Source organism: Cervus elaphus, chromosome 9, assembly GCF_910594005.1.
Source record: "Cervus elaphus chromosome 9, mCerEla1.1, whole genome shotgun sequence".
Taxonomy (NCBI): domain Eukaryota; kingdom Metazoa; phylum Chordata; class Mammalia; order Artiodactyla; family Cervidae; genus Cervus; species Cervus elaphus.
Genome location: NC_057823.1, coordinates 16,927,636 through 16,947,854, shown reverse-complemented (window position 1 = coordinate 16,947,854; position 20,219 = coordinate 16,927,636). Strand labels below are relative to the sequence as shown.

At 39.6% G+C, this 20,219-nt stretch overlaps 2 long non-coding RNA genes across 2 annotated transcripts; one reads left to right on the top strand and one right to left on the bottom strand.

The window, feature by feature from the left end:
• Positions 1–13: 13 nt before the first annotated feature.
• LOC122699469 lies at positions 14–7,129 on the top strand. Its single transcript, XR_006342613.1, has 3 exons — positions 14–89; positions 5,947–6,167; positions 7,078–7,129. It is a non-coding gene; the product is annotated as an uncharacterized LOC122699469 (long non-coding RNA).
• A 4,169-nt stretch (positions 7,130–11,298) lies between these two features.
• Positions 11,299–18,942, bottom strand: LOC122699468. Its single transcript, XR_006342612.1, has 3 exons — positions 18,651–18,942; positions 14,999–15,103; positions 11,299–11,328 (listed from the first exon to the last, which is right to left on the bottom strand). It is a non-coding gene; the product is annotated as an uncharacterized LOC122699468 (long non-coding RNA).
• Between the last annotated feature and the right edge of the window lie 1,277 nt (positions 18,943–20,219).

The window sequence follows — 20,219 nt, the reverse complement described above, 5'->3', positions numbered from 1 at the left end:
GGCCGTGGCGGGGTAGAGTTCTGAGGTTAGGACTGTCAGTCAAATTCAGCCATTGCAGAGAAAACTTGCAGTTTCTCCCACCGTTGCGGGTGAGGGGTCTTGCGGTCAATTCATTATTGGGGCTGGAAGCAGAAACACTCCCAGCGGATGATTCCGAGGCTAAAACTAGGCCCGTGGGCGGAGCTGCGAGTGGAGGGCGGGACCCATGCCCGGAAGTGATGGGGAGGCGGGACGGGGCGTAGTCCCGGGTTTTGGGGTCTGAAGGGAGGGGCTAAGGGTGGGTACTCATCCAAATGGTTCGTCTTCGAAAGGTTTTGTACTTGTCTGTTCTCAGCTCCCTGGAGCCCTTAGAGTCTCTTGTATTGACAAACCTGCCAATCCGAGATACGGTCTATCTCCTCTATTCAATCAATCTCGTATTTAACGTTTATTTTTGCCTTACTTCTTTGTATGAAGTTAGGACACCGTGCTAAACTTAAATTATTGACTCCTTTGAGTATTCTAAGTAGTGACATTTTCCTGTAACCTTTGTATATATTGTGTTCAAGTATGTATTTTGGGTTTTTGATTTTTCCGATCTTGCCATACCGTCTAGGGCCCCCCATACTAAGCTGAGAAACAGCTCTGATAACCAGGCCTTCTTCACCCATTCACAAATAGTTCTCAGTTTTCTCCTTAATCAAGTTTTCTGTATATTTCAGTGTGTGGCCGCAGAGGAGTTTATAAAGGTATTTCAAAATCCTACTTGTTAGCACATTTACCAAAATTGCTTATGTGCATTATCAAATGTGTTTTATGCGTCTGTTAAACTGATAATTGTTTTGCTATGTTAATATTTCTTCAATTGCAAATGAGATATTCACTTTTTACATAGCCAGAGGACTCTTTTTTTTTTATTAAAATTTTATGGGTTTTCTCCTAGCCTTAAAAATTCTCTGCCAACTCTAGGTTACATACAGATTTTCTAATTTTCTTCTAAAATTTATATTTTTTCTGACATTTTAATCCTCAAAGAATGTGTTTTGGCATGTGTTATGGGTAGTGGTGGAGAAGGAAATGCCAACCCACTCCAGTGTTCTTGCCTGGGGAATCCCATGGATAGAGGAACCTGGCAGGCTACAGTCTGTGGGGTCGCAAGAGTCATACACGACTTAGTGACTAACTACTACTAAAATTCGCATTAGAGAAGGAAATAGCAACCCACTCCAGTATTCTTGCATGGAGAATTCCATGGACAGAGGAGCCTGGTGGGTTACAGTTCATGGGGTCACAGAGAGTTGGACACAACTGAATAACACACACACACACACACACACACACACACACACACACACACACACGGGGTAGTGGATACAATTATGTTTTTCCTCTGGAAAGAGGATCAATTGTTTACTGATAAATTATCCTTGACATACTAATTTGAAATTCCACCTTTATTAATCAATAAATTCCTATATATACCTAATTCAGGTTTTAGACTCTTCCGTGTAATATTTACTTATACCTGTATCAGACTCTTTTGATAACAACAGATTTATGTTATTTTAAAACCTAGTTGTAAAAATATAATGGAATTTTGGTTCCATTATAAAGTACCCTTTGGTTGTTACACCCCCATATTCCTAGACACTTAACATCCATGCTGCCATGATTCTACCTTCTGTCTCTATACATTTGCCTTTTCTAGACATTTCATGTAAATAAGATCATGAAACTTTTCATCAATAATTTTTTCACTTAGTATATTTTTCAAGATTCATACGTGTTGTAGCATATATAATTTCTTTGTATTTCAGAATGATATTCCATAGTATGAATATATTGTTTTACTTATCAATTGATGAATATTTGGATTGTTTCCACTTTGTGCATATTATGAATAATGGTGCTATGAAAAGCCAGGTATATTCAAACATATTTTCATTTCTCTTGGGCCTTGTTATTAGGGTTATCCAGAGAAGCAGAACAAATATGTATATATTTGTTGTATATATCTCCTATTATTATCTACTAGGGAAGGAACAAATACCAAACCAATTAAGGAATCAAAATAATAATGACTGCTTTTATTGATGACTGCTACTAAATCCCACCAAACCTTCCTGAGGTACAACATGTGTCCCAGAACTTTCCACTCAATAGATGAAAAGACCTTAGATCATGCTTTCTGTGGGCCAGAGATGGTCCTAGAGAGCTTAGCATCCCTTTATGTCTGAGTTGCACACTTCTGAATACAGAGCCGATTCCCTCAAATGTCCCGTAATTTGGTATCAGAAGTTTCAGAGCAGAAAGTAGGAGGTGTTTGGCATGTGCCTGTGGCAAGGTGTCCAGTTGGAGCTGAGCAAAAAACTTGTCACAACTTCCATTGAAATATTTATAGGAGACATGGCTCAAGTAACAGCTGTAGCAAGAGGATTTTGAAATGGTGCTTGCCTTATCCTAATAATGCTAGACTGGGTGACTTACACAATGGAAATATATTTTTGAACAATCCTGGAGTCTGAAAGTTCAACATCAAGGTCCCACCAGGATTGGTTTTCTCTGAGGCCATGTGCGGTCCAGCAGCTGACTTCTCAAAAGCCAAAAGACAAGTGAGGTTGGTGGAAAGGAAAGTTTGCTTTACTTTGGATGCTGGCAACCTGCAGGGTGGCAGAGGGAGGGCAGATGCCTAGCAGAAGGCTGACTCCGTGCACTGACAATCAGTGGGCAAGAGCTTTTATAGACAGAGGGAGGGGCCTACGTGCGGATATAGTACAGTCAGCTCTGATAGTCTCCTTGAAATTGGTCATGTGGTGTCCTAATCAGACTCATCTTGTTTAAGTACAGTTAGTCTTCAGTTGCAGGATTGGTTTGTTCCCATTTCCTTGATGGCAGTTCTTGGAACTGTGACAGTTTATATCATGACTACAGTCTGGTCATCATGTAGTTAACTTCTTCCACTTGATGTGCAGTTCAGTATCTACAAGATGCCTCACAGGTTACGGCTCAGGATATCATCTGTAATAGCCCTTGAGGAGGAACTAAATGTCCTTGACTCTGCTTACTATGATATTAACTATTATTACTTGGCCTCCTTTGACAATTTTCCTTTGTTTCTGCATTTTCTCATGTCTCTGATTAAGCTTATTCTTTGACTAAAGTTGTTCCACAGACAAAAGGTAGGCTGAGAACATGGCGGGAGCATAGATCATAAGGTCCTGCTCCATTTCACTTGGATTGCAGATGGCCACCGTCATGCCGATTCTGAACCTGGTCCTCCCATCGTGCAGGTTTCCTTGGCCTCTATGTGTGTTTTGACTTCCTCTTCTTACAAGAACACCATGGTGATTGAATTAAGGTTCACCCTGGTGACCTCATGTTAAAATTAACTACCTTTTGAAAGGCACTTTCTCCAAATACAGTCACATTCTGAGGCCCTGGGAATAAGGATATCAACATAAAATTTTGAGTGAACACAGTTCAGTCCATAATAGTACACAAATAAGTGTAATATTATTAAATAAGTGTAATATTATTGTTGGTCATATGGAAAACACGCTGAAAAAGAGGAACCTGATGCTGTCTTGACCGCAGTGTTTTTCTCTTTGTATTCCTTTACACTGCTATTAGATTTGGAATTTTTCCTTAGAGACAAAAATTACCTAACAGTTGCATGTCGTTAAAAGATATATGGAAAACAAGACATTCTGAGATTAACAGATGGACTGCAGCCATTATACAAATTTTTGATAGTTACAAATGTTCAACTTGTGTAGGTGATGTTTAGTATCTGGCAAAAACGAGAAAAGAAAAAAATTGGAATATTTCTCTGCTCCCAAGTTCATTTTTTTTTCTATTTTGTCCTTTTTTTTCCCACAAAAGATGAAACCAGTTTCTTTCTAATGCTAATAATAACAATGGTTTGATCAACTCATGCCTTTAAACATTTATAAAATATTTAGGTACTGGTATAAGACTTGGAACAAAATAAAGGCCCACATTTCATTGAGATTATATTCTACTGGGAGAAAGGAAATAAAATAATACATAAATAAATGGTAAAACCAGACTTTGTGATAAATCCTAATAAAAAGTAATTAGGAAAAATATTTTATCATGATTACTTAGCTATCTAGAACAATTCCATGTGTGGATCTGTTTACATCATCTGTGGTGTTACTTACTGTGATATAACATGTTTGAGGAAAAGGAAGGAAGGAAGAAAAAAATGTAAGTTTGTTCTTGGAAAGGTTCAGTTGGATGTGCCTGTGAAACCCCCCCACTAATATCTACTTGGCAGTGGCACGTGTTGGCCTGTTTCTTGGCAGTAGTAGGGAGAGAGAATTGGATTTTTATAGAGAAGCAGGCCAAAAAGACAGTCATGCTTGGCTGAGCCTTACTTAGGATGCTTCTGTTCTTGGTTTGTCCCTCACTTCCCAAGAAAAGTCATTCCCAACTCCTGACCCCCATTAATTACAAATAAGCTCTCTAGGAACACTGTCCATGTTGTTGAAGATCACAATCCAAATGGCTAATAGGATTCATTGTAGTGAATCCTGTGCTGTGTTGCCCATTTCTCCCTTTAGAATTAAAGGCTCATTTTTCCAAGCATACAGATCAAGAGCCCTGAGCCTTCTCTATGATAACTGCCCTCAACTAAAGGTAGCAGCCTTACCTGAGATCACACCACTCAGATCTCTTGCCATGGGAGCATAAGTGACCACCATCTGTATCCACCACTGTGTTTGCCCTGATGTTGCTCCTGCTTCCAGCCACTGACTGAGGAAATGGCAACCCACTCCAATGTTTTTGCCTGGAGAAGCCCATGGACAGAGGAGCCTGGTGGGCCACAGTCCATGGGGTTGTAAAGAGTCGGACATAACTGAACGATTAACAGTGTCACTTTTCAGCATAGCTTGAAGTTCAATGGCAGGAATTCCCTGGTGGTCCAGAGGTTAGGACTGGCACTTTCATTGCCATGGACCCAGATTCAATCCTTGATGGTGAACTAAGATCCTGCAATCCAGGCAGCATGACAAAAAAAAAAAAAAAAAAAAAGTTGAATGGGACTTTTGTCATGTCTCTAGAACTGTTACATTTTTGGTGTCCAGGCATCCAAACCTGCAAAGGCCATAGTTGTGTAGAGCTGGAGCACAGACTCTTCACATGTCTCACCAGGAGTGATATTACAAGGGTTCACTTCAGCTTCCCATCCTTGATTTCTGCATCCATGTCCTATAAGCTGGAGATATAGCACATTATGTTAGCTATTGGTTTAGCAGTGTATGGTGCATCATGTGAGGTATGTATATACCCAGACATGCCTGTGTATTCAAAGGCTTGCACTAAATACCATCATTCTTCTTGAAATTAAATGTATTCCCATAACTTCCCTTAAATTTTAGTTTTAACCCTCCCATTTTAGATACTCAATTTATTCTGTTTTATCTCTGTCTTCCCCTTTCATGATAAACTTTAAAGATGATTTGTTTGCCACATTGTATCTCCTCAATACTCTCTTCAGCTGAATCTACCTGGTTAATTGCGGCCCCTGCCCCTCCGCATGTGCTGTGCTCAGTCTTGTTTGACTCTTTGCGACCCCATGGATGGTAGCCCACCAGGCTCCTCTGTCCATGGAATTTTCCAGACAAGAATGCTGGAGCAGGTTGCCATTTCCTACTCTAGGGGATGTTCCAGACCCAGAGATAGAACCTGCGTCTCTTATGTCTCCTGAATTGGCTGGTGGGTTCTTGACCAGTAGCACTACCACCTGGAGCCCTCCCTAATAGCAATAAAGGACTCCATGTTTTAGTTCTTGTAGGAATTAAACATTCCTTAGGGGGTACCTGGTCACTCTGAAGTCAAGTCAAAGAATTTCTCCTTGGAGAACATACCTTTTTCTCCCATTGCTGCCACACACAACTTTGGTTGAAATGTTTCCATTTTCTTTTCCTTGTACCCCTATAGAGTTGAGTTGTTTGGAGAGAGGAAATTCACTAGAACAATTTATTTAACAAGGAGCCCTGTGAATATAGCCCTTGAGATAACAACCTGTACCTGTTGCCCCTTTGCTATAATTCTGTGACCCCAGCCTCGGTGAAAACCCAAATGGGTTTCCACAGGACTGACTGCAGATAACAAGAAAGCTTCGCTGATAAGCATCAGAGATGGTGTCCCAGTAAAGACTGGTGAGTAAGAAGGAAACAAAGCGAGATGGTGGGTATTGGGCTTTACCTCTAGAATAATGAGGCTGGGACAGTCCCATAGTTATTTAGTCTACGAAAGGGAAGTCTATAGTTAGCAGGTACTTTAGTTCTCTGTATTGATGTTTCACCTTACCCACGTCATTGTGTCCACGATATCATCTACAAACAATGTAATTATTACTGACATTTGGTACTCATTTCATTGGCACATTTTACCATTCTCTTTAAATGTTTAAGAGATTATCAAGGAGTAGACTGCCTTGTCCTTGTCATGAATTTAACACAAAGATTTAGTGTTTAATATAGAATATCCAGTTGGCTGTAGTCTTAAAATGCATATTATTTACTGACTTAAGAAATGGTCCTTAGCTTCCTTATTTAGTGAGAGGCTCTGTCCTGGCTGCTAACCACAGTAATGGCTCTTACATTCCCTCAAACGCATTTTAGGCTATAATTATGGTTATGATTGCTCTCCCCTGACCTATTTTTGAGATAAATTATGATAGCAAACATCCCAGTAATAAGCAGAATTCCATTGCTAGAGTAAGAATTACTTGTTCACAATATATTATTCTTTTAAAATATATGTATGAATGTACTCTAATTTTACAATTCTAAGTGTCTATATTCAGGCATATAGTGGGCTTGGAGGGTCCTTTTTGTGTGTTACAGTTGATACTTAATGGTCTCAGTCTTTATTACCTATCTAACACTTGCCTGTATTGAGCAGCTATATGTGCCAGCACCATGTAAGTCACTGGAAACACAATGATGAACAAAAATGGTCACGACCTCTGACCCACAAATAAATATAAAATTACCAACATGAGAGTTGCATCAAGAATAGTACAGGGTCAACTAACAGCCATAAAAGATGTCCTTTTCATTATAGGGGACTGGAATGCAAATGTAGGAAGTCAAGAAACACCTGGAGTAACAGGCAAATTTGGCCTTGGGAGTACAGAATGAAGCAGGGCAAAGGCTGATAGAGTTCTGACAAGAGAACGCACTGGTCATAGCAAACATCCTCTTCCAACAACACAAGAGAACACTCTACACATGGACATCACCAGATGTCGTGACATTGTACAGGAGGCAGGAATCAAGACCATCCCCAAGAAAAAGAAATGCAAAAAAGCAAAATGGCTGTCTGAGGAGGCCTTGCAAATAGCTGTGAAAAGAAAGGAAGAGAAAAGCAAAGGAGAAAAGGAAAAATACACTCATTTGAATGCAGAGTTCCAAAGAATAGCAAGGAGAGATAAGAAAGCCTTCCTCAGTAATCAATGCAAAGAAATAGAGGAAAACAATAGAAGGGGAAAGACTAGAGATCTCTTCAAGAAAATTAGGGATACCAAGGAACATTTCATGCAAAGGTGGGCTCAATAAAGGACAGAAATGGTAGGGACCTAACAGAAGCAGAAGATATTAAGAAGAGGTGGCAAGAATACACAGAAGAACTGTACAAAAAAGATCTTCACGACCCAGATATCATGATGGTGTGATCACTCACCTAGAACCAGACATCCTGGAATGCGAAGTCAAGTGTGCTTTAGGAAGCATCACTACGAACAAAGCTAATGGAGGTGATGAAATTCCAGTTGAGCTATTTCACATCCTGAAAGATGATGCTGTGAAAGTGTTGCACTCAATATGCCAGCAAATTTGCAAAACTCAGCAGTGGCCACAGGACTGGAAAAGGTAAATTTTCATTCCAATCCCAAGAAAGGCAATGCCAAAGAATGCTCAAACTACCGCACAATTGCACTCATCTCACATGCTAGTAAAGTAATGCTTAAAATTCTCCAAGCCAGGCTTCAGCAATATGTGAACCATGAACTTCCAGCTGTTCAAGCTGGTTTTAGAAGAGGCAGACGAACCAGAGATCAAATTGCCAAAATCCGCTGGATCATACAAAAAGCAAGAGTTCCAGAAAAACATTGATTTCTGCCTTATTGACTATGCCAAAGCCTTTGACTGTGTGGATCACAATAAACTGTGGAAAATTCTGAAAGAGATGGGAATACCAGACCACCTGACCTGCCTCTTGAGAAACCTGTATGCAGGTCAGGAAGCAACAGTTAGAACTGGACATGAACAACAGACTGGTTCCAAATAGGAAAAGGAGTACCTCAAGGCTGTATATTGTCACCCTGCTTATTTAACTTTTATGCAGAGTACCTCATGAGAAATGCTGGGCTGGAGGAAGCACAAGCTGGGGTCAAGATTGCCAGGAGAAATATCAATCACCTCAGATATGCAGATGACACCAGCCTTATGGCAGAAAGTGAAGAAGAACTAAAGAGCCTCTTGAGGAAAGTGAAAGAGGAGAGTGAAAAAGTTGGCTTAAAGCTCAACATTCAGAAAACTAAGATCATGGCATCTGGTCCCATCACTTCATGGCAAATAGATGGGGAAACAGTGGAAACAGTGGTTGACTTTATTTTTCCGGGCTCCAAAATTACTGCAGATGGTGATTGCAGCCATGAAATTAAAAGATGCTTACTCCTTGGAAGAAGAGTTATGACCAACCTAGATAGCATATTAAAAAGCAGAGACATTACTTTGCCAACAAAGTCCATCTGGTCAAGGCTATGGTTTTTCCAGTGGTCATGTATGGATGTGAGAGTTGGACTATAAAGAAAGCTGATCACTGAAGAATTGACGCTTTTAAACTGTGGTGTTGGAGAAGATCCTTGAGAGTCCCTTGGACTGCAAGGAGATCCAACCAGTCCATCCTAAAGGAGATCAGTCCTGGGTGTTCATTGGAAGGACTGATGTTGAAGCTGAAACTCCAATACTTTGGCCACCTGATGTGAAGAGCTGACTCATTTGAAAAGACCCTGATGCGGGGAAAGATTGAGGGCAGGAGGAGAAGAGGACGACAGAGGATGAGATGGTTGTATAGTATCACTGACTCAATGGACATGGATTTGGGTGGACTCTGGGAGTTGGTGATGGATAGGGAGGCCTGGCGTGCTGCAGTTCATGGGGTCGCAAAGAGTTGGACACGACTGAGCGACTGAACTGATCTGAACTTGACTTGTGGGCCTCACGCTCTGTCGTCTTCATCCTCCCCCAGTTCTCATCTCACTGGACGCTCACATCCCTTCCATTACCAAGCTCACCAACCCCAGGGCAACTGTGAATTCTGTTGTCTCAGACCAAAATGCTTGCCCTTCCCTTATTTCCTCTGATTAGCAATTACCTGTCCCTCTTCTCAGAGCTCAGTATTCTTATTTCAGAGAGGTCTTTTTTATCCACCTCTCCAGACTAATTTGCTCTCAATGATTTTTTTCTCTTAATTGTATTCTCGGCAGCTGTTCACCTGACCCTGTCCGCTCTCCCTCCTGAGTATACTATTGTTTAGTAAATTCTCACTTTATTTGAAAAAACATGTTACTTGCATTCTCTAGGTATAATAGTGCTGAGCATTTTTTCTGTCATGAAGACTAAACATTTATAATCATCCTAAATTTGTCTCTTATTTTTTCAGGATGACTTTGAGAGAGCTAAAGCTTAGGCAGTTACCCTCAAGGAGAAGGAAGAGGAGAGCATTCTTTTAAAATTCCTTTGCCTTAGTCACAAGGGACATGGCTCCCTTAAGCTTTGTATTAATAGTGCAATAATGTATCTTGCCTACGACCTGGTCTTTCTTTAGATCAGAAGCTCATAAGTATGCTTTTGTTAGGTTCTATGTTAATAATTGTAACAATCTATTTTGCCTGGGAACCTGCTTCTCAAGCAACACCATATTTCCCCCAGAGGCACTTTGCCCGGAACCTGTTCCTTCTGGCTCACTGTACTAATGTTATCTCAGGATACATGCCTTGGGAAAGAGTCTGGTAGAACTTTTACACTTTGAGGTATTCTTTATATCTCTTCTCAGCAGCCAGCTGAAAGGTATATAAAACCCTGCTGAAGTTCATGACGTGGGCACTCTTCTGTCCTTTTCAGTGTCTTTGCTGGAAGCTTTCTCTATCGCTGTTACTTTAATAAACCTTGCTACATGAACCTCTGAGTGACTGAGCCTGTGTCTTTTGGTCCCAGAATGAAATCTTCTCCTTTGGAGGCCACAAATCTGTTTGACACCGATCACCATGCTAGGCCATCATCTTGTTTGACTTTTTTATAGAAGCTTTGAACATTTTACATCAAAATTTTCTAAATAGTGATATATATATTATGTATATTATATACATTATTTGTGTGTGTGTGTGTGTGTGTGTGTGTGTATAGCTGAACTGGTGATTAGCTGTGGCATTTGGGATCTTTAGTTGGGACATGCTAACTCTAAGTTGTGGCATATGGGATCTAGCTCCCCTGCCAAGGTTCCATCTTGATAATCCTCTGCACTGGAAGGGTGAAATCTCAACTACTAGAGAAGTCCCCAGAATGATCTTTGATGGCTGCCCCTGTATAAGGGGAATAATGATCAGTGATACTCATGCAAGACAGATTTATTGTTAGACACATTTATCAAATGCCTGTTATTTGTCACAAGAACCATGCTAGAAAAATTACATGCATCATCTCATTTAATTAACTCATCAGTCTTATTCCTGTTGTAGGGGTGAGGTATTTGCAGCTAAGACAGGTTAAGAAACTTTGTCAAGGTCACACAGACCTTAAGTTGGTGAAGCAAAATTCTATTCAAGGAACTCTCACTCAAGATCCCATTATCTGAATGACATCTCTATACTTTGAAAAGTTATGTATCTATCAAAAATATTAATAATTTTCATAAAAGTAATAGTAGTAATAGCCATCACTTCCTGGGATCCTCCTCTGCCACAAGGGTCTTTTTAATTCTCACAAAGAAGGTAATAACCTTTTTTTTTTTTTTTTTTTTGGTTGAACTGGACCTTGTGGCTTCCCATAGTGTTTTCTCTAGTTGCAGTGAGCAGGGACTACTCTCTTTTGTGGTGCATAAGCTTCTCATTCTGGTGGCTTCTCTCACTGCAGAGCGCAGGCTCTAGGTGCATAGGTTTCAGTAGTTGTGGTACACAGGCTCAGTAGTTGTGGCACATGGGCTTAGTGGTCTCACGGCATCAGAATCTTCTGGACCAGGGACTGAACCCATGTCCACTGTATTGACAGGTGGATTCTATCCACTGTACTAGCAGGAAGTCCCGAGTAACCATACCTTTATAAATTTAAAAAAAAAAAAAAAAAGGGCAATTTTAATTAAGCATTAACTGTCACAATTAACAGGGAGGATCAAGTCATAGAATTAATTTTGTCTGAGTTGGGATACCATGTCTTAAAAACTATTATTAAACTATTTGAATGAAAGATTATCATTTAGCAATATTAAATGTCTTTAATCATTTTGCAACAGTCATTATAAAAATCTGTTTATGTCTATAGCTTCATATAGAATTAGAACCAGTGAATAAAAAAGTTCCTGCTATACAGCACAGGGGACTAAAAGTAATATCCTGAGATAAATCACTTAAATCACAATGGAAAAGAATATGAAAAAGAATATATATATGTATAATTCACTTATTCACTTTGCTATACAGCACATATTAACATATTATAAATCAACTATACTTTAATAAAAACAACAACAAAAGAATTAGAACTTATGATAGGAGAAAAAAATTTTTCAGCTAAATATTTTAGCTGAAAAAACATTTTAAATGCAAATGGTCTACCATTTGACTGAGTGAATCACTATCACAAGAAGGACTAATACAGGGTAAAGGATATCAACCAGAAGGTGGAATCATAACTGATAACTAGCTGAGTTGCCACTTGGCTATTAGGTGAAACTTCCATTTGTCTTGTTCCCCAGCAGACACACAGCTACATGGGAGCAGGAAATCATATGGGAGAATCAGTTTCTCCTCCTGGACCTCTCAGATGATCCTAAACTGCAGCCCCTCCTCTTTCGAGTGTTACTGTCCAGTCCATGTACCTGGTCACCGTGCTTGGGAATCTGCTCATCATCCTGGCCATCAGCTCTGACTCCCACCTCCACCCCCATGTACTTCTTCCTCTCCCACCAGTCCTTTGTTGACATTTGCTATGTCTCCACCACTGTCCCCAAGATGCTTGTGAACATTCAGTCACAAAACAAAGACATCTCCTACACAGGATGTTTCACTCAGGTTTATTTTTTTCCAGGTTTATTTTTTAAAATGATTTTTGCAGGAATGGATGGTCTTCTCCTGACTGGAATAACCTATGGTTGGTTTGTGGCCATCTGCCAACCCCTGCACTACACAGTCATCATGAACCCATGTGTCTGTTGCCTCCTGGTTCTTCTGATGTGTTGGTTCATCATTTTCTGGTTGCTCTGATTCATATTCTGTTGAGGCGACTGACCTTCTGTACTGGCACTGAAATTCCACATTTCTTCTGTGAACTGGCTCAGATTATCAAGGTGGCTTGCTGACACCTTCATCAATGACATCTGCTTGTATGTGGTCACTGCCTTCCTGGGTGTGTTTCCCCTCACTGGAATCCTCTTACTCCCAAATCGTCTCCTCTTTAATGAGAATGTCCTCTGCAGCAGGAAAACATAAAGCTTTTTCCACCTGTGGGTCTCACCTCTCTGTGGTCTCCTTGTACTATGGGACAAGCCTTGGGGTCTATTTCAGTTCTGATATGACCCATTCTTCCCAGAGATGCTCTATTGTTTTTGTGATGTACACTGTGGTCACCCCTATGCTGAATCCCTTCATCTACAGCGTGAGGAACAGGGATGTGAAGGGGGCTCTGGGAAGGTCCCTCAGCCGAGCTGCTCCTTGTCTGTGATGGGTCACTGGCCTCAGAATTAAATGGACATCACAAGGCTCAAAGACACATTGTGAAGCTAAATATCTTCATCCCTTTTTGACCCTAAAAGACATGCTTCGTTTCTTCTATTCTCAAAGCTCCTGACATTTATTTGTTGTTTTATCAGTTTCTCCTCAACACCCTCATCAGTAATTCCTTCTTTTCTTTCCTATTTGCAGACCATACATTTCTATGTTGGGCCAGCTTTCTCAGAGCCATTCCAGTGATTGCCAACATTAGATTTGAAGCACTTATATCAAATGTGGCATGGTTTTCCCCACAATTATCCTCTCAAATATTGATATTTGTCTCCTTAATTTGTTGTGTTTTTCTGTAAAAGAATAGGAATGAAAATAACACAATACTGATAATCAGCTTCACACATCAAGACTGTTCTTATTTTTTTTATGATGTTGTTCAGTTGCTCAGTAATGTCTGATTATTTGTGATCCCATGGACTGCAGCACACCACTCTTCCCTGTCCTTCACTATCTCCCAGAGTTTGCTCAAACTCATATTTATTGAATTGATGATGCTATCCAACCATCTCATCCTGTTGCTCCCTTCTCCTCTTCCCAGCATCAGAGTCTTTTCCAGAGTCAGCTCTTCTCATCAGATTGTCAAAGTATCGGAGCTTCATCAGCAGTCCTTCCAATGAATATTCAGGGTTGATTTCTTTTAGGATTGACTGGTTTGATCTTGCTGTCCAAGGGACTCTCAAGAGTCTTCTCCAGCACCACAGTTCAAAAGCATCAATTCTTTGGGGCTCAGCCTTCTGTATGGTCCAACTCTCACATCCACACAACTACTAGAAAAACCACAGCTTTGACTAGACGGACCTTGGTCAGCAAAGTGATGTCTCTGCTTTTTAATATGCTGTCTAGGTTTGTCATAGCTTTTCTTCCAAGGAGCAAGCATTTTAATTTCATGGCTGCAGTGATCATTTGCAGTGATTTTGGAGCCTAAAAAAATAAAGTCTGTCACTGTTTCCATTTTTCCCCCATCTATTTGCAATACACAGTAATAACCATAATAATATGGCTCTGTAATAAGGCATGCTGAATACAAAGGTAATACTTTTCAATTCACCTCGAGACAGTCCAGAAAAATTTTTTTAAAATATATTTAACAGGTTTATTGAAGGATCATTTATATATCATAAAATTCAGTCAGTGAAAGCATAAAATCAATGGTTTTGGTAAATTTATAATTATGCAACCTTTAATACAATCTAGTTTTAGAACATTTCTATTACCCTAGAAAGCTCCCTTGTGCCCACAGAAAAAACTTGGTGTGGCGTACACTGGAACTTTCTGAATTGTTTGTTTTTCTTGGGTAAATCTGAACTGTTTCAAAAATTAGAAGTTTATTTAAATAAAAAAAGTGACACTGTAACATTCCATCAATGTCAAACAGCAAAGACATAAAATTCACTCTGTCCTATTAGATGTCAGGAAAGTTCTAACTCTGGGAGGTGAGTGTGTAGAAGGGTACAGTAGGGGACAATGGGGTGGTAGTGACATTCTTTGTTTTGGTCTGTGTCCTGATCACATGAGGCTGTTCCACAGTGAAAATGTATGGAGGTAAACACTCATGTGTACTTTCTATATGTAGTATTTCAATAAAAAGTTAAAAGCAATATATATATATATATTGTATATATACATGTATATATATGTATATATATATATATATACAAGGCCCAAATGATCTGTTAGGAACATAGGAGGTAGATAATAAACGAATGATAAATGTATCAGTTCAAAAGTGTTATGGGAAAGGTGAAGCAGGCAAGAAAAAAAGAGGAGGTACCACAGACACACACACAATGGCAAAGTACTCTGGGGCAGATAATGGCAGAAAAGGAAAATAAATATTATACCTTTTTACCAAAAAATATTAGAAAAACAATGTTATGACCCCCCCACCTCCACCCACCCTTTGAATAAATTTTAACTACTGCGCAACTTCAAGAATGTTTTGGTTGAGAACATTCAATTGAAATAGGTCTGCTCTCTCCCACTCACCTTTGTAGATGGGAAGTGGCAAGTCAGACTTGTTCCAAAATCTGTGTATTGTATGGGTCTCCATAGATGTGTGTCTTCTCAGAGAACCACCACTGGGAATTCAGTCTTCAACAAAATAAAAAACCAAAGAGCAGTCTAAGATGGTCATCTCCAATGGTATTAGAATGACAAAGGTGGAAAGTTCCACAGGTCTTATGTGTGAACCAAACCCACCATCATGATAACACCACAGATGAGAAGTATAAAGCCTGAAACCATATACATCAAGTCTGTGAGTCTGGCACTGGGATCTGCATTCTTTTGGAAAGATTTTGTATGTCCTTTGTTAACTGTGAAGTCACACACACACACCAGCTATCTATTTCCTAGTAGAGATTCTGTTTAATACCACATTCCTCAAACTGGGAAACCTTGTACTGAACAAGGTCAGACATCTGTTTATTTTCCTGGTGACTGCATAGGATGTTTACTTTTTGTTGTTGAGATATATTTCATGTACAATGAAATGCTCATTTAAGAATTCAGGCAATGAGTTTTGAAAACTGCACATACTTGAGTAAACACCAGCTGCAAAGATACAGAACATAATCTTCCCCCGAAACCAACTGCCTGTTCTAGTCCATCCCCTCACCTCCATTCCCAGACACGCACTTCCTAAGTTATTAGAGACAGTATTCAGTACACATGTATTAAACCCTTACTTGTCACAAATGTCTTGATTATCCCCTATTGCTTGGAGAAACATTATGGGGAGAAAGATGATTAAGTCCCCCTATGGAACAATGTACTATCTCTTTTATTTCTGTCAAACATTCCTTTATATGGTTTATAGAAGTATTAAGAGGAGACACATTTAACCTTTCCTATTTTGAAGGACTGGAATGTTTTATCCAATTAATCTTGTATGTAGAAATGCTTTAAAGTCTACATTGTCTCATTAGGATCTCCTTTTGAAAGTTTCTGCACATCATGGGCATTTTCTGTATCTTTTGATTACCAATGGCATAGAACCTTGCACAGAGCCTTGTTCACTGAAGGAACCCAGTGACTTGCATTTCTTCTCACGAGTAATTTTTAAAATTAATTTATTTTTTAATCCAAGGATAATTGCTTTACAGAATTTTGTTTTCTGTCAAACCTAAACATGAATCAGCCAGATATATATCCCCTCCGTTTTGAACCATCTCCCATCTCCCTCATCATCCCACCCCTCTAGGTTGATATAGAGACCCTGTTTGAGTTTCCTAAGACATACAGCAAATTCCCATTGGCTATCTTCTCATGATTATTAAAGGATACCTAGATATTGCAAAATCACAACTTGTATGTTGCTTGATGTAATACACAGTCCCCCGTGGCATATAATAAATATCCATGTAGAGGCAAACACAGAAAAGAGTAACATAAATTTAAAATGCTCTAGTGCTATAGACAGCTTCCCTGGTGGCTTTATATCCAACTGAAGGAATTTCCATAGGTCAAAACTCCAATTTGTACTTTTCCCCAAGTCCCTATGAATACCATCCCTGTGCATTTCCAATTCATGGTTTTCAAAAGGGCCAAGTCTAATATATAGTTCCAACTCCATAACTTAACTAGAGGAATTTATTTCATAAAGATCGAGATAGAAAGTACAATGGTGGTTACCAGAAATAGAGTAAGGGACAACAAGTTATTATTTAACAAGTACCAAGTAGTAATTTGGGATGATGAAAAACACCTCGACATGGATGGTGGCAATGACTGCATAACAATAAGAATATGCTTGGGAACTCCCTGATAGTCTAGTGGTAAGGACTCTGTATTTTCATTCCCAGGGCACAGGTTTAATCCCTAGTCGGGGAGCTAACATTCCACTAGCCTCATAGCAGTCACACCTACCCAAAAATGTATACTTAATGCAACTCAACATAACTGCATACTTAAAATGGTTAACAGTAAATTTTACATGATGTACATCTTACAATAGTAGAAAATTGTGAGTAGAGAATTACTAACAGTAGTATTTAATGGATCCTCCAGAAACAACACATCTGGGGGAAAAAGTTTTAAAACCAGCATGATTGGCAGTGCCTTTCTGAGAGACTGGAGAAGGAAATGGCAACCCACTCCAGTATTCATGCCTGGAAAATCCCATGGACCAAGGAGCCTGGTGGGTTATAGTTCATGGGGTCGCAAAGAGTTGGACATGACTGAGAGACTTCTCTTTTTCTCTTAGAGACTCAGCTGTATAAAATATCTGTGCAGAGGACCCTAAAGTGCTAGAGGCTTCTTTAGTAATATATAGAATTTTATATATTTCAGCTATTTATCTAAAATGGATATTTTAAATCAATTAGTAAATCAAAACTCAAGATTCTTAGAAAATGTTAGTTTTAAAAAACTACTAAAGTCAGATTGTAAATGGAGAAATGTAGAGTATGAATAAAGAGAATATAAAGAAACTGGTTAGCTAGTTATTTCAAAGACAATACACTGAACAAAACATCTCACACAAAACATTATTTTTTTGTGTGTGATGCATTGGGACTTCAAGGTTGTAAGGGGTTTTTCTCCAGTTGTGGCACAATAGCTTAGTTGCCCCACTGCATGTTGAGATGCTTGTTTCCCACCCAGAGAATGGATCTGTGTCTCCTCAATCTCCTGCATTGCAAGGTGGATTCTTAACCACTGGACCACCAGGGAAGTCCCACAAAACAGTATTTTAAAATACCCACATGCAGGGTCACTTCTGTAGGCAGCCTATTGGGGGAGGTCAGTAGTCTCACAAGTACAGCTGCCTCAGTCGTACAAAAACAGGAATTCCCTGTTCACAGGCAGGTACCAGAGGGTGGGTCAAATACAGGGGGTCATGCAAGGACAGTAGTGGACAGATGTCCCTGACAGCCAGTGCTGGGGGGGAAAGGAACTTTATTTTTAAAATGTTTTTTAAATTGGAGAGTAAGTGCTTTACGATGTTGTGTTGGTTTCTGCCATACAACATGAATCAACCATAAGGATACATATGTCCCCTCCTTCTTGAACCTCCCTCCCAACCCGCACACCATCCTACCACTCAGGACCAGGCTGAGCTCCTTGTGTTGTACAGCAACTTCCCACTAGCTATTGTACACGTGGTAGTGTATACATGTCAGTGAGTGAGTTGCTCAGTCGTGTCTGACTCAGTGATTTTCCAAGTTGCTCAGTTGTGTCCAACTCTTCGGGACCCCATGGACTGTAGCCCACCAGGCTCTTCTGTCCCTGAAATTCTCTGGGCAAGGATACTGGAGTGGGTAGTTGTTCCCTTCTCCAGGGGATCTCCCCAACTCAGGGATCAAACTCAGGTCTCCCGTGTTACAAGCAGATCCAAATACCGCTCTCTTAATCTACCCCACCTCCTGCCTTTCAGCCTAGGTCCAAAAGTCTATTCTCCAGGTCTGCATTTCTAGGTCTTCCCTGAAAATAAGTTCGCGAATATAATTTTTTAGGTACCATACATATGTTTTCGGAGAAGGAAATAGCAACCCATTCCAGTATTCCTGCCTGGAAAATCCTATGGACAAAGAGCCAGGCAGGCTACAGTCCATGGGGTCACAAGTCAGACATGACTTAGCAACTAAACCGCATACATATGTATTAATATGCAATCTTTGTTTTTCTCTTTTTGACTTACTTCACTCTGTGTAACAGGCTCTAGGTTCATCCACCTCACCAGAACTGACTCGAGTACGTTGCTTGTATTGGTAATACTCAGTTGTATATATGTACCACAACTTCTTTATCCATTCATCTGTCAATGAACATAAAGCTTGCTTTCTTGTCCTATCCACTGCAAACTGTGGTGCAATGAACACTGGGGTACATGTGTCATTTTCAATTATGGTTTTCTCATGGTATATGCCCAGCAGTGGGATGCTGGGTCATGTTAGTTTCAGCCCTAGTTTTTAAAGAAATCTCCATACTGTTCTTCATAGTGGCTGTATCAACTTACATTCCCACCAACAATATAAGAAGGTTCCCTTTTCTCCACACCTTCTCCAGCATTTACTGTTTTTAGATCTTTTGATGATGGGCATTCTGACCAATGTGAGATGACACCTCATTGTAGAGTTCACTTGTATTTCACTCATAATGAGTGACGTGGAGCATCTTTTCATGTGTCTGGGGGCCACCTCTATGTCTTCTTTAAATAAATGTCTGTGTAGGTTTTGTGCTGATTTTCTCACTGGGTCCTTTGTTTCTCTGGTATTTGATCTGTCTACGCTGCTTATATATTCTGTAGATTTATCCTTTTTCAGTTGTTTCACTGCAATTATTTTCTCCCATTCTGAGGGTTATCTTTTTCACCTTGTTTATAGCTTCCTTTCATGTGCTAAAACATTTAATTAGGTCACAGTTGTTTATTTTTGTTTTTATTTCTATTACACTAGGAGGTGGGTCAAAGAGATAATGCTATCATTTATGTCAAAGAGTGTTCTGCCTATATTTTCCTGTAAGAGTATTATAGTTCCCAGCCTTACATTTAGGTCTTTAATCCATTTAAAATTTCTTTTGTGTACAGTGTTAAGAAGTGTTCTAATTTCATTCTTTTACATGAGGCTGTCCAGTTCTTCCAGTACCACTTTTTAAAGAGGCTATCTTTTCTCCATTGTATATTCTTGCCTCCTTTGTCCAAGAAAAGGTGCCCACAGGTATGTGGGTCTACTTCTGGTCTGTTTCTGTGCCAGGGCCATACTGTCTTAATGATTGTAGCTTTGTAGTATAGTCTGAAGTCATGAAGGTTGATTCCACCTCTACACTCTTTCTCAAGACTGCTTTGGAAATTTGGGGTCTTTTGTGTTTCCAGACAAGTTAAAAAACACTTTTTTCTAGTTCTGTGAAAAATGCCATCAGTAATTTGACAGGGATTGCACTGAATCTGTAGATATCACTGGACAGTACAGTCATTTTCAGAATATGGATTCTTCTAATAACAACATGATACATGTCTCCAACTGTGTTACCTTTGATTTCTTTCATCAGTATCTTATAATTTTCAGTACAGAGATCTTTTGAATGCTTAGGTAGGTTTATTCCTTGGTATTTTATTTTTTGTGTTGCGATGATGATGGAATTGTTTCCTTAGTATCTCTTATTTTTCAATGTTAGTATACAAGAATGCAAGGGATTTCCACATATTAATTTTATTTCTTCCAACTTTGCTGAATTAATTGATTAGCTCTAATGACTTTCTGGTGGCATC